The 15936-nt window shown below is 35.5% G+C and overlaps 1 protein-coding gene across 1 annotated transcript in view; it reads left to right on the forward strand.

Moving 5' to 3' along the window:
* The first annotated feature begins 6770 nt into the window (after positions 1-6770).
* The window catches only part of htr1fb (5-hydroxytryptamine (serotonin) receptor 1Fb), a 50337-nt gene continuing 41171 nt past the window's right edge, over positions 6771-15936 (forward strand). The window contains exon 1 of the mRNA XM_087237324.1: positions 6771-6985. The gene's annotated coding sequence lies outside the window, so the exon portion shown is untranslated. The remainder of the gene's footprint in view (positions 6986-15936) is intronic.

The raw sequence follows: 15936 nt of genomic DNA on the forward strand, positions 1-15936 counted from the left end.
TTCCTCAAGGGTGTTAGGTACCTTTGGTGATTGAGGAAACAACTCGGTAGGTGTTTTACACGCTTGCTGTGCCTTTTTTTCCCTAACACGGAGAGATGTGCACCCTCCTGTCTGTCAGTAAAGTTCCCCATTCGGTAAGCCCTGCAGATTCCTCCGAGGCCCCCAGCACTGACTCAGCGGAGGAGTCACTTGCTGGCCCATTACGTAGCAGGTCTGCCCGCTGGTCAGCCCGCGTTTTGGGTATAGGTGCCTGCTATGGCCGATCCCCGCTGGTGATCCCCATGTGCTTTTTCCGCCACGGTTAAGTTCCCCCCCTGGGCGGACCCGTGCTTTCCCTATCTGCTAACCACCGTTTATGCGCACTCCCCCTTTTCAGGGTTAGTCCATATGTAATCCATTTGTTTCCCCCTATTGGGTGCGGATGGTCTCCGCAGCGTCCTCCCTACTGGGATGGCACGCTTCCCAACGTACTGTCGTATATTCCTAGAATTATCTAGACGCTAGCGACTCCCAAAAAAGATACCTATTCCGTAAAACTTCTTTTTGAAGTGGGATAAGTTAGGGCCAAGGGCACGTTGGAGGACCACGCCTCTCATGATCTGGGTGCGTCACGCTTGCCTGACCGCTCTCTCATGGTGGGTGTTGGTAAGGTGCTGTCATTATGGCGCTTTCAATGGGCTCCCATACGTGGATTTTAACATCAAATCCACTTATAGTGCTGGAGTTCCCCCCGAAGGGGAACGTTCGAGGTTACTAAAGTAACCCTTCGTTCCCCGAGGAGGGGAACGGAAGCACTATACTCCGTCGCCATAATGACTGTCCCTTAGCTGTTAAAAGTCTCTTCAGCTTAAAAAGGATAGCGTCTGCTGGAGCCAGGCGTGCTTATATACTCAGTTGATTGCATATGCCGCACACCTGCGCAGGCTTGCGCTGCCAATTCATTCTTAATTGGCCCGTTCAATACTCTTTCAGACGAGTAGCTTCTGAACCGAACCTCCCATACGTGGATTTTAACATCAAATCCACTTATAGTGCTTCCGTTCCCCTCCTCGGGGAACGAAGGGTTACTTTAGTAACCTCGAACGTTTTCCATACTGTCCCAACTTTTTCTGATTTGTGGTTGTAATTTGTAATTTATAATACCAAGTCAGACAATAGATCACTTAAGTTAAATTGTAGCTTTAATACATTGAATAAAAAATATTAATAAAAGTCACTTGTTTAACTTTTCTACGTCAAAAGTTGTTAAAAGAAAGAGATCAAAGTCATATAATGAATTTCACAAGCATAGGTAAATGGAGAAAACATAAACTGCAAAATTAACAAATTAAAAATAAACTAAATAATTTGGTAATATACAGATACTTTTTCTATGTGCAGAGTAATGTGGTCAAATACAAGTAAGGCAGTTGTATAATCTTTGTTTCATTTTGACCTCTCATGCACTCATTTATGATTTTTTTTTTTTATTTCACAGAAGAAAGTCAAATGCAGTGAGGGTGAGTAAATGATGATTTATGGGTGAATGAATGATGGATTATAAAAATCAAAAGTTGTTGTGTATTGGTATACTACTGATGGCATGCAGTGTTTAAAGACAACACTAAAGAGCATCAAAAGTGTACAAATTCTGTTTAGAACTTGCTGACAGTTGATTTTAGCACTTAGTCTGCCGCCCCGTATGACTAATGCTAGTCTGAGATCAGTCCTTAAGTGAAATCTCCAGCTTCACAAATATGTAAAGGGCATACCTCTAGAAATATACAGCCTGAACTTAAGCCTGTAAAAATACCAACTACTAAGGTTACTTGGTAAATCTCACCTGCTGACCTGCTGAAATAGTGGTGCTGCAGCCTAATGTGGTATTCGACCCAAAGAGGAATAAAAAGGATCAGGGTTTGAAGACCCATTTAGGCAGAAAAAGAGTTCTGTTTGGTTTAAAGGCCATAGACATGTTCCACAGCTGACATCCAGTTTAGTCAACACTTAAAAGAATAGATATGTTATGGGATTCAAATATTATGGAGTTTGTGTAAATAATAAACCAATTCTCTTTTTTCTGTGGGGTCATTATAAGAATAATTACAGGCTTAACTTTACTCTCAAAAAATCTGTCCTCTATCACAAACAAAAAGATCATTCCCACGTGGGAATATTTCCATTTAACCTGGAGGCAAAGTCTAACCTACAAAATGTCCTGACGTAAACAGGTAACTCTCCACAGGTTAAACGAAATGACTTGACATGTGCTGTAAACAAAGCCTACAGAAACCGCTGTTCGCTGGAGGAATTTTTAGCTGTGTCTTTTATACGGAGTTGAGATGAATGGGGGTTTTTATTTCCGAGATAAGCTATAATGATGAATCTCTGCTCCAGGGAAAGACTGACAGAATGAGAGAAAAGTGACAAGCCAAGCGAGAGCATCATCACAAAAGCTCCCCATCTCTCCTCCCTCAACAGCCCACCTGTTTGTGCTGGTTCATATCCTTCATTCCTTCTCTTTTTTCCTCTTCTTTTCTTCATCTTTCAAGAAAGCCCTGGCCTTGTTACAGACACTCTTCCTGTTCAGATCCCAATCTTTGTCACTGCCTTATTAGAAATCCAATTCTCTGCCTCTCTGACCTCCCTCTTTCAGCATGTGCTGCGCAACTTCTGAAGTGAGCGAAACATCCTGACCAATCATGCTTTCGCTTCGCCTCTATTAAGACGCAATCTTCCCTTTCATTTTCACTCCTGGAAATATGCACATATATTAGAATGCATTATCTCCATGTGCTCCAGACCTTCTGGGGTTTATTTTTATAATACACACCGCCGGCTGTCGTGAGGCACACACCCCATCATTTATTGAGCGTGCTGATATTTGGTTGGATCTGTTCAGCTTGTTGAAGTCTGACTATCTGGTCTTCACCCGTTACATAACAGCTAGATTGCAGGTTTCCTGGCTGTAAATGAATCATAGCCTGTTGAAGCACCCTGGAGGACCTTGGATAGCATCCTCCACAAGACCTAATAATCACCGCAACACATATGCACTGTACAAAATGCTGGGTTTTACACAATTCCATCATGTTGTCACAACACAAATCGATTAAGTTAAGTGGATTGGACAAGTAATTAATGCGTTAATTAACATTTAATTTTAAGCTAAATATAACCAACATGAGGGCGATGCAGTGGCGCAGTAGGTAGTGCTGTTGCCTCACAGCAAGAAGGGTGCTGGTTCAAGCCTCGGCTGGGTCAGTTGGCATTTCTGTGTGAAGTTTGCATGTTCTCCCTGCGTTCGCATGGGTTTCTTCCGGGTGCTTCGGTTTCCCCCACAGTCCAAAGATATACTGTACAGGTGAATTAGGTAGGCTAAATTGTCCGTAGTGTATGAGTGTGAATGAGTGTGTATAGATGTTTCCCAGAGATGGGTTGCAGCTGGAAGGGCATCCGCTGCGTAAAACATAAGTTGGCAGTTTATTCCGCTGTGGCAACCCCAGATTAATAAAAGGACTATGCCAAAAAGAAAATAAATGAATGAATAACCAATATGAACTCATGAGCTGTTATTGTATGATTATGTCATAACTTTACTTGGAGGGGCACATCATCATTAACTCATCCTTAACTACTTAAGAACTCCTGTGTTTAAACTGTTGATGTTGATAGAACACTTTTCTATTGTTATTCAGTGACTGGTGTACAAAAGGAGTTCTTGAGTAGGTAAGAATGGGTAAATGATGATGTGCCCTTCCATGAAAAGTCATGATATAATTATACATGAACATATCATGAGCTCATGATGGTTAACTTAAGCATAAACTAATGTGGTGATTCATACATTAATTAACAAATAATCATGTACTAACAAGTAATTAAAGTAGCCGTTATTCACACATGAACTAACGTGACTCATGTTGTAGTTAAAGTTAGTTCATGATTACATGAACTCATCATTAGTTTATAATAAAGTAATGTTTAGTTTGCATATTAGCACATCATTATTCATGATTGTAAAGTGTTATTTTTATCCTTGGATACTTATCTTCACATTGTGCTATTTATTTTATATGAATTCATGAATAATGTTCTTTTTCTTTAAAACTTGTCTGATTTGTATGGCATTTTCAATAAACAGGGGTGTCACACCAAAAAATGGCAACATTTCTAGTGGTTCCAAAAAATATGTAAGGTATGCATCATGGGGAATTCAATTACATGGTCTTCAATCGGGTCTTTCAAAACCTAAAACTTTCAGGGGAATTGTCTGATTTCAATTTAGCATACAGTCGAAAATAACATTTGCTACTTGTTCAAACTATGTTAAGGTGGGAAAAAAAAATATTCTTGAAGGTTTTTTTTTTTTTTTTGTGTGTGGCTTAATTGTTTTATGTTCATTCTACTTAAATTTGTTAAACCTTAATGTTAACTTCATTCATGTTGTCCCAACACAAAAATTTAGTGGGTTGAACATAAGAAAATTAAATTGTCCCAGAAAATGTAAGAATTGTGTTGTTTCAACCTTTTTTGAAAAAGTAGTTTGAACAAGCAGCAAAATATATATATTTTTTGAGTGTGGATAGTTGACAAATGCATAGTAATAATAATAATAATAATAATAATAATAATAATAATAATAATACATTTTATTTAAAGGTGCCTTTCTAGCAGCTCAAGGACACCATGAAATTAAACAAGATAAAATAATTTAAACATAAACACAACGATAAAAAAATAATAAAAAAATAATAATATAATAAAATAAACATTTGATGAAAAAAATATTTATGTAGTTTGATGTATTATGTTTGAGAAAATAAAGACTAACTGCACTAACTTTATCAATCTATATTTAAAAATAGTACAAAGTTTCTGAACTGTAATAAAAATTAAGAAAAACAACAAGATAAGAAAACTTAAAAAAAATACAAATAGTGTGATATCAAATTATCTTCTATGTTGAATACTTATTTTGACAGTGCTATATATATATTTTTTATTGGTGATGGGTTGTGGCTGGATAAGTTGGTGGTTTATTCTGCTGTGGCAACCCAAGATTAATAAAGGGACTGAGCTGAAAGAAAAATGAATGAATGAATAACCAACATGAACTCATGAGCTGTTAATGTATAATTATGTCATGACTTTACTTGGAGGGGCACATCATCATTACCTCATCTTTAACTATCCTTAACTACTCCTGAACTATATATCACATCATTTGTATTTTCTTAAGTTTTCTTATCTAGTTGTTTGTATAATTTGTGTAAAATAAATAGCATTATGTTAAGATAAGTGCCTAACGATGAAGATAATTTGCTATTCATTTTATACAAATTTATAAATAATGTTTTTTTTTTCTTCTCCATAACATGTCTGATTTGTTGGATATTTTGGTTACAAGGGTGAGGCAGTGGTGCAGTAGGTAGTGCTGTCGCCTCACAGCAAGAAGGTCGCTGGGTCGAACCTCTGTTCAGCTGGCGTTTCTGTGTGGAGTTTGCATGTTCTCCCTGCCTTCGCATGGGTTTCCTCCGGGTGCTCCGGTTTCCCCCACAGTCCAAAGACATGCGGTACAGGTGAATTGGGTAGGCTAAATTGTCCGTAGTGTATGATTGTGTGCGTGAATGTGTGTGTGGATGTTTCCCAGAAATTTGTTGTGGCTGGAAGGGCATCCGCTGCGTAAAAAACTTGCTGGATAAGTTGGTGGTTCATTCCGCTGTGGCGACCCTGGATTAATAAAGGGACTAAGCCAAGAAAATGAATGAATGAATGATTTTGGTTACACTTCATTTTGATGGTCTATTTGAGTATTAGTAGACTGTCTGCTTAATATCTGTTGATACTGCTGCTAAACAGACATTTAACTGACTATAAGAAACTTTACATGTCAACTTACACTAACCCCAACCCCAACCTAAGAGTCTACTTAATCTAATGAGAATTAGTTGGCATGTTGATGCAATGTAACCTAAAGTCAACAAACAGATCATCAACATAAAGTGTGACCGACATTAAATAGGGGTGTCATTCTATGACAAAACTTACATATTTCCAAAAATAAAAACCCAGGGGCTTCAGTTACACGATCTCATATGAGGTCCTTCAACTACTTACATTTTTGTGGAATTGTCTGATTTAAAATTAGCATAAAAATGACATTTGTTGCTTGCTCAAACTACTTACATAAAATGAACAGAAACAAAACAAATCAATTCTAGAGTTTTCTTTTTTTCTTTTTTCTTTTTTGGCTTTGTTGTTTTATGTTCACTCTACTTAAATTAGTAAAAAAAAATGTTAATTTAATTCCTTCATGTTGTCCTAACACAAAATAATTGTGTGAAACCCAGCAGTTTTTTTATACAGTGTATAGTCTTCTAATTCTTGAGACAGTCACACCATACACGTTTGAGGCTCAAAAATAGCTAAAATTAATAATATTTAATAACAGCATTTTTTTTATAACCAGAGTTCCATGGAAGACAAAGAAATGTTTAACCTGCATTTTATATAATTATTCTAATTTATATAACTATGCTAATTGGTTATATTCCGTTTTGTCATGAGAGACAGAGAATGAAACGTCACATAAACAACCTGTATATGCCCACAGTGTAAAATACATTTGGAGAATTTAAAAGGTCATCTTTTCCCTAGCAGGTAGGAAAAACCCGCCAAGTAGAAAAAAAAAAAATACTTGAAAATCTTGACGTGCTCTGTCCACGTCGAACTGCAGTGCATGAATGTAAGTGCTGAGTAATGTAGTCGATCATAAAGCATCCTCTCCTGTCATTGAGCACAGATCTGTCAGGCGCAGCACGAGCGCGACTCCTCCGCACAGATGAACCCCGCGCGCGCTCATCAGGAGCACTAAACTCTCCAGCAGTCTCTCAGCGCGCACAACAGCGACATTCCCACACCATCCCCGTTCTTTTACCAATGTGGGATTCTTATTCAGGAAAAACCTGCCCTCACGAAGACTTTCACTTTGGAATCACTACACGTAAGTAAGCTACTTGAGTCAAATTGTCAACTGAGGCTTTGACCACCTGTTCGTTGAGGTGTGTTTGTGCTTTATAATGATGATTAATCGAAATGTAGGTTACTATTTTACTGTTTTGTGGCGTGTGTGTGTGTGTGTGTGTTGTGTGTGTGTGTGTGGACATATATATATCAAATGTAAAAAAAAAAAAAATCGAGATTTATAATATATTTTAATTTAACCCATTTTTCTTAATTTTAACATAACCATTACTTATGAAAATATTATTTTAAATTTATAACAGACACTGCAATCTAACATAGGCTATTTTTTTATCGAATCCAAAAATGATTTAAGAAAAAAAAATTAAAAATAAAACATGATATGATGAAATTATTATTATTATTTTTTTTTTATTCAAACAGATGATGTTTATTTTGGAATTTAATTCTGGCCCCAACTTAATTGTTGCTGTCACAAATGACAAATTATCGGTCATAAATTACATACATTATTTACTCTTACACTATATATATATATATATATATATATATATATATATATATATATATATATATATATATATATATATATATATATAATAATAATAATATATATATATATATATATATATATATATATATATATATATATATATATATATATATATATATTATTATTATATAATATGATATGATATAATAAAATATAACTTAATATAATATATTAATTGATAGCATGCTCATTAGTTTTGCTAACAAATCAAAAGAAGTATTTACTAAAATAAAGAAAATATATTATTAAAACACATTTCTGTTCCATTTTTATTAATAAAAACTATAAAATAAAGAAAAAATTTAAATAAAATGTTGTATATTTTTAAAATGTATATTTCTGTACTATTTTTATTAGTGAGTAAACAATAAATAATTAAATTATGAAAATGAATGAATGAATGAATATAATCTAATTTTAATATAAACAAACAGAATCTAAAAAAAAAAATCTTTAATTCAGCTAAAGGATAAAAACCGGTTAATTTACATGAACTAACTCAAAAGTAAGTATTTTAAGGGAACCCGCAGATCTGACCTTTTTGAAATATGATGAAAAAATATCCAAGAAATGATATATTTAGGACACCAGGGGAATTCTGGCGGATCAGGCAGTGAAAAATACTCCCCCAGAAAACAATAACGATAGAGACAGACTGTATGATTCATCAACATGTCTTTGCGAATAAAAACAACAGGGCTGATGATGTTTCGGTGGTCCCCGTGAAGTTACTTCAGAGCAAAAAAAAAAAAAAAAAGAGCTCTGGGGTAGAATACATTACAGTCTTATTTCTAAGCTTCTTAGGAAAAAAAAAAACAAGAACAACAAAGACTTAGTACAAGTATACAAGTTATGATTACTAATCTGCCTCAGACGTTTGCTTTTTTTAGATCTTGAAGATGATTATAAAACCTGATTGATGTTGTGCATACTGATAGACTGAGCATTATCCTTATCTTTGGCAGTCCTGCCCCTGTGGCCTATAGCCAGATGCCCTTATATTTTATTCAGGGCCAGTAAGTATGTTTTGTTCTTTATACTTCATTATTATGTTTCACGCAGGGCCAGTTGTCAAAGATGCTGATTGTAATTAGTATGACTACTCATAAAGAGCATGAAAACATGGTGATTATAATAATTATAACAACAGTATTATAACTATACTGACTGCAATACATATGACTGTTAAATGTATATTTTTTGCATATTTAATATAATATAATATAATATAATATAATAATATGATTTAATATAATATAATATAATATAATATAATATAATATAATATAATATAGACATATTTCTAATAGAAAGATGTTCATTTGTGTGTATGTGTTTCCCTTTTTTTAATTTTTTTTATTTGAGTGGCACCTCACAGCTGGAGGTAGTGTGATAAAGCAGGTATCTACAAAATGTCAAACAGATATTCACAAGGCTGATAAAATGAGGCATGGCGGAAAGTATCATTGTGACCACAGATCATTGATTTATTTATTTATTTAATTTTTTTGGTATGCTCCTCTCACTCTCTTCCTAAAGATATCCATCACCAGCAGACAGTGCATCGTCACAACATGATTGACATTTAGTTCTCATTAGTTCTCCGAATGCACACCCTATTGAGATTCAATTACTGAAGGAAGAATAGGGTTTTGATAGTGTGACTGTGTGCATGTAGTGGAGTATGAAATATCCCGTGAGCCAAATAAACAGTGAAATTAAAACAAAATGAAAATCCTTCTTAGAAGCAAAATAATTGGCCAAATCCCCTTTGGGTTGCTTTTGGTGTGCAAATAAATGAGTTTGAATAGTGGAGATTTGTTTCTTTTTATTTATTTCATTAGGTATGAGATTATATCTAAAAGTATCGCTTTAAACATGCAATGAAATATTGTATTGCTTTGCTGTGTATTCTGTATTTGCATTTAAATTAATTCAGAAATGGAATGAAATATATTATCATCTGTTAAAAAATGCTAGGTTAGACTATTTCGAGCCCAGGATGTGTCGATTTGCTTGGAGGCTAAAATTAAATCTGCTACATGTATCACAAGAATACCATTCATTCATTCATTCATTCATTCATTCATTCATTCATTCATTCATTCATTCATTCATTCATGCATCCAATTATTCATTCATTTTGTATTGTTTAGTCCTGTATATATCTGGGGTTGCCACAGCGGAATAAGCCGCCAACTACTCAGGCTCAGGCTCACAACTACTCATGTTTCACACAGCGGATGCCCTTCCAGCCTCAAACGGTTACTGGGAAACACGCAGACACTCCCACATTTATTACAGCAAATTTAGTTTATTCAATTCACCTATAGCTAATGTCTTTGGACTGTGGGGGAAACCAGAGCACCCTGTGGAAACCCTCACAATCATGGGGAGAACATGCAAACTCCACACAGATATGCCAACTGGTCCAACCGGAATTCGAACCAATAACATTCTTGCTGTGAGGCAACAGTGCTAATCACTGAGCCACCGTGTCGCCCCAGATCCTTCAATAAACAATGTTTAATCATGTGGTTACTAATGTCTCTCATATAATATATCTACTCTGCAAAAATGACTTTTGCTGCATGTTTAATCTTGCAAGTTTTTTGAAGATTGCAATTAATAAGCTGTGTTCAAACACAGGCCATTACGTGTACATGTTTTGTCCAGCAAGATAATCCTCACATGAAAAATACATCTTTTAGCACTTTTGAATATTAAATACAAACGCAAGAATTAAAAAAGCTAACATTAGGCTATAAAGTGCCTTCGAGGCGCTTGCCTGTGACGTCAGCACCACCCTGCTACAGACAAACTTTCAAGCTTATTTTTAGAAATATGGTCCATGACAAATATTTACTCTCTCAGTTTATTATATTATATTTCACGCTATTATAAACAAATAAATATGCAAATACACATAGACATGCGTGCCTTTTGGATAGTTTTTTTTTTTTTTTACTTGGGAAATACATTTTGTTTTGCTTTACGGTTAAACGGTAAATGTTTTAAAATTGTATACATAAAATAAATGTGCCTACATAGTATTATCATTAGACTAAATAGGTTTATCGCTCGCATGCATACTGCTCGCTTACCTTAGTAATAGACTAAAGAAATGAGGAGTGAGGGAAGTCTATATGCCTGCAAGTTCCATCATGGACACAGAACAACATTTAATATTATTTTTTTTGTCACGGAGTACAACGAAAAGCAGCCCATACAGTCACATATGCTATAAATTTTAAGAAGTGTAAATACTGCAGTTATGATGAGGGTTAAATGTGCTTAGATGTTCTGATGAAGAAAAAAACTACAAAAAATCTATTGATCACGTTAAAGGGACTGGTAATATGTATGTATGTATTTTTAAACATTTATTCACACGTTTGAATTACTGAGGGAAGGAAAGAGACAGACTGCACTGGTAAGAAGTATACCCATAATATAATTTAATTAAAATAAATAATCAACAAATTTCATTATCTACACACAATATGAATTTCCAATGATAAGAATACTACAACTATAAAATACTATTCTAAAAAATACTTAAATAACAGACAAATACAAATGTCCAACGCAAGCGAACTGCGTTCCAAACCAGCTCAGCTCAATGACGGATAATGTCTCCGACACTGTAGTCCCATTTAGCAACTTGATAGCAACCGTCTTTTTAAAGAAGCATAACGGATTTAAAAAATCAAGAGTGTGATGTAGCTGATGTGTTTTATGTCGTCAAATAAAACGTGAAAGTATCTTGACTTTGTGTTAGGCACTGACTTTATTTAAGCAATTTTACTGAAATCATTGACTTTGGGACGAGGGAACCGGAACTGCTAAAATGCTAACTCGCTTTCGGGTTTTTGCATACAAATTGACATCATAGTTCCTCCTATCTATTGCACTCCTGGTTGGACCTAAACTGCATTTCGTTGCCTTGCTTTTACGTGACATTGCATCTACATGCCAACTAATTCTCATTAGAATATAAGTAGATTGTTATGTTGGGGTTAGGGTTAGTGTAAGCTGACATGTACTTGCAAAGTTTCTTATAGTCAGTTAAATGTCTTTTAAATGTCTGTATCAACAGATATTAAGCAGGCAGTCTACTAATACTCAAATGGACCATCAAAATAAAGTGTTACTGTTTGTTTTTCTTATTTTGGAAGTCAATGGTTACAGGTTTTGAGCTTTTTAGGAAAAATCTTCTTTAGTGTTCAACAGAAGAAAAAGCTTACAAAGGTTTGGAACCACTTGAGGGTGAGTAAATAGAGAGTACATCTTGATTTTTATAAACTAAGTGAAGCAACAAACAGTAATGTTGTCAATGGTCTAAAACTCAAGGGTGCTCCTGTACAGGGCAGTATCCCCAACACTATTATTATTATTTTTTTTAAATGTGTAGTTGCTTCTGCCCCAAAAAAACGTGTTTCTTAAACACAATTTGTCAAGATCACCGGTGAACTAACCACCATAGATCGCTGGAGAACATTGTCTTACATGAACTACAACCCTGTCTCAAAATGAACTACATATCTACTAGGGAACCTGAACTGCTAAAATGCTAACTCGCTTCCAGGTTTTTGGATTCAAATTGACATCATAGTTCTTCCACTCTTTTGCTCTCCTGGTTAGACCTAAACTGCCGTTATCATTGTCGTGTACTTCTACATGTGTAATTACAATAAAGTTGAATCTAATCTAATCTAGTTTTTACGAATTTTAGTAGATTGAACATAAAACAATTAAGTTGTACCAAGCAAAACCAAGAATTGTGTTGTTTCAGCTCATGTTTCATTACTCAAAATAATTTGAACATAAAGCAAACATCATTTTTTTAGTGCTGGAATTAATATAAAAAAAAAAAAGAATACATTTATATTTACAGACATTTACGTACAGATTAATTGATGGGCTAAAAAATCTGCAGATTTCTGCAAGTATAGATTCCATGTGGGCCTAGTTATAGTAGCTCAAGCTTGATGCGTGAGAACCATTGAGGTTTGTTCAAGCTTGTCAAAACAATATACGCTTCCAGCAAAAAAACAATGAGGTTTGTTCCTGTATGTCAAACAAGCATGGTTGAGTTGATTAATGTAAATAAAAATCTAAATAAAAGCAGTTCATCAAATAAAGCAGCCTTCTCTTCAGAAGACTTGGATTTACCCACTTGATTTATATGGATTTATTTTTTGATCTCTTTAAGTCTTTTGCAGCTTCAGAATTTTGGCTAGACTTTCAACAGAGGAGCATAAATCTTGAAGATTTTATAATAAAATATCTTTATTTGTGTGCTGATAATAAACTAAAGTCTTTTTGCGATAATGCAGCGGTGAATAAATGATGACAGACTTTTCACATATAACCCTTTAACATCAAACAAATCTTATTCAGCACCTCGCACACTCCAGCTAATTAAACGTCACCGAAAGCTGTCAGTTGCGCAAATTGAGGCAATTACATCTACTTTGTTTTCCGAAAGTGAAGGACAAGAGTGTGTTTGATGCGCTTCCAACTCATTTCAGAGGAGTGTGCTGTTATTGATTGAGGCCATGCGGTCAGACAGCTCGTAATGATCTTGTGATCATGCCCATAAAGATTTCAGTGCCCCGAAGCATTCCATCTGTTGACTTCCATCTGAATTGAGTTCAGATGACACCTGTAGGCGGCCCAGGTGGCCTTGTGTGTACAAACATCCACACCATGACTTCGTTTAGCTGGTTATACTGACAGTCCCACTGCAACAGATTCAGACACAGGTCTCGTAGTCTTTGTTCTTTATGCCCGGGACATGAATTCTGATAGGACTAGTAGAGCCTTGAACCGTATTAAAGGGAATGTCACAGCTACCAGGCTGCCGTCACCAGTCCAATACCCAGAAGGCTTTTTGGCAAAGCTTGTGCTGAAAGTTTGAGCAGGACAGATCTTCAGTCATTCTGCATCTGGCAGTGTGTTCTAAAATCTCTCTGTGACAGTCTGTTGTTGTTTGCTCTCTGAAGCAGAGATTGCAAAAAATCACATCCTCCTGAGACGCGTTACATAAGATTTTTGTAGTCTAGTTTAAGGCACAATTTGGTTTGGTTAAAAACTCAAATTTCCTAAGAGAAATTCCAGCATCCAGATGGTTACATCCTTGGGAAGAATAAAACTTAATGCATAAAAGTTGCTCACTGGAGAATTGGAATCGAGGATAGATACTTAAATTTGATGCTATTTAATTTTTTAATGCACAGTCCAATCTTACAGTGAATAATTCATCATGCGTGCTATTCCAAAGAAAAAAAAAATCTCTTGCAATCTTTAATCTAAAAAGGGTAACGCTTTCTTTTACAACCCGCAAAGTACCGCGTAAGTACAGTGAAATTACAGTGTACTTTTCTGTACGTACTGTGTAAGTATAATGAACGTATGTGTAGGTATAAGGGAACAAACCGTAATGCTTGGGTAAAAAGGGGGTAACAACCAGATGTTCATCACGAAAATTACCGCGTAAGTAAAGTGAAATAACGGTGTACTTTTCTGTACCTATAGTGTAAGTATAAATAACGTTTACGTAAGTAAAAGGGAACAAACTGTAATGCTTGGGTAATAAGGGGGTAACAACCAGATATTCAGCATGAAAGGTACCGCGTAAGTACAGTGAAATAACGTTGTACTTTTCTTTAAATTGCAAAAGAACAAACCATAATGTTTGCGTAAAAGGGGAGTAACAATAAGATATCCATCACGCAAAGAAGTATATTAAGTTTACGATGTACATTTTTTCAAGTATTGTATACATATAAAGAATTATGCAAGGATGGTGACAACCTATTGCTATCTGCAAATGTACTGTATATGCACCTGCGTGAGTACATTAGAACTCTTATTCAGTGCTTGGGTTTTATATGGGGCGTTTAATGAATAAAAGGTTTACAACCTGTGAAATTATGAACCCTTATTGTATACTGTATGTATTTTAAATCTGCAATTCAATATAAAATATATTTCCATACACTACTTACCTTATGTTTACTCGTCGATCTCACCAAAGCCATCAATGTCTCCATAACTCACTATCAACAAATAACTTTGCATGATACAGGCCTACCGTCAGGGTTCAATGCAGATTAAAACAGGCTCGCATCTTTACTGCTGTTGCACAGGGGGGCTAACTGTTGCATTTCAGTAAATGTATAGCTGATGCTTTATAGAAAAATCTAGTAATTTGATCTTCAATCAATAAAAACTGCTGCTGTAGTTTACTCTGTTCTTAGTGTTCAAGTATACACTAGTATGTTAAAGTTCAGCTTCTTCCCTCTTTGTTACCTGTAGTTAAAGGGTAAATACAGTATTTGTTCCCTCCTTGTTCCCTGTACTTACAGGGTAAATACCACATTTGAGGGTTGTAAATTAAAGTGAAGCTTTGTTCCTCCCTTGTTCCCTGTACTTACAGGGTAAATACCACATTTGAGGGTTGTAAATTAAAGTGAAGCTTTGTTCTTCCCTTGTTCCCTGTACTTACAGGGTAAATACCACATTTGAGGGTTGTAAATTAAAGTGAAGCTTTGTTCCTCTCTTGTTACCTCCTTGTTCCCTGTACTTACAGGGTAAATACCACATTTGAGGGTTGTAAATTAAAGTGAAGCTTTGTTCCTCCCTTGTTACCTCCTTGTTACCTGTACTTACAGGGTAAATACCACATTTGAAGGTTGTAAATTAAAGTGAAGCTTTGTTCCTCTCTTGTTACCTCCTTGTTCCCTGTACTTACAGGGTAAATACCACATTTGAGGGTTGTAAATTAAAGTGAAGCTTTGTTCCTCTCTTGTTACCTGTAGTTAAAGGGTAAATACAACATTTGTTCCCCCCTTGTTCCCTTTAGTTTACAATGTAAAATCTTGAAGGCAGTGAAATAAATATACAAACACACAATATATTTCTTCTTTACTTTGTAACCTTTATTTTAATAAATAAGCATTTTAAAACACTCCATATTAATCAAACATTGTCTTGTCTATCATTGCCTATACTCATTCATTTTCTCTTCGGCTTTGTCTTTATGTTAATCTGGGGTCGCCACAGTGGAATAAACCACCATCTTATCCAGCATATGTTTTATGCAGTGGAAGCCCTTCCAGCTGCAACCCATCTCTGGGAAACATCCATACACACCCACTCACACACATTCACTACGGACAATTTAGTCTACCCAATTCACCTGTACCGCATGTCTTTGGACTGTGAGGGAAACCGGAGCACCCTGAGGAAACCCACGCGAACGCAGGGAGAACTCCATGCAGAAACCTTTTTGATGTGAGGAAACAGCACTACCTACTGTGCCACCGTGTTGCCACCCAGCTGCAACCCATCACTGGGAAACATCATTACACACTCATTCACACACATACACTACGGACAATTTTAGCTTA

This window comes from Danio rerio, chromosome 1 (genome assembly GCF_052040795.2).
Source record: "Danio rerio strain M-AB ecotype USA chromosome 1, GRCz13ab, whole genome shotgun sequence".
Taxonomy (NCBI): domain Eukaryota; kingdom Metazoa; phylum Chordata; class Actinopteri; order Cypriniformes; family Danionidae; genus Danio; species Danio rerio.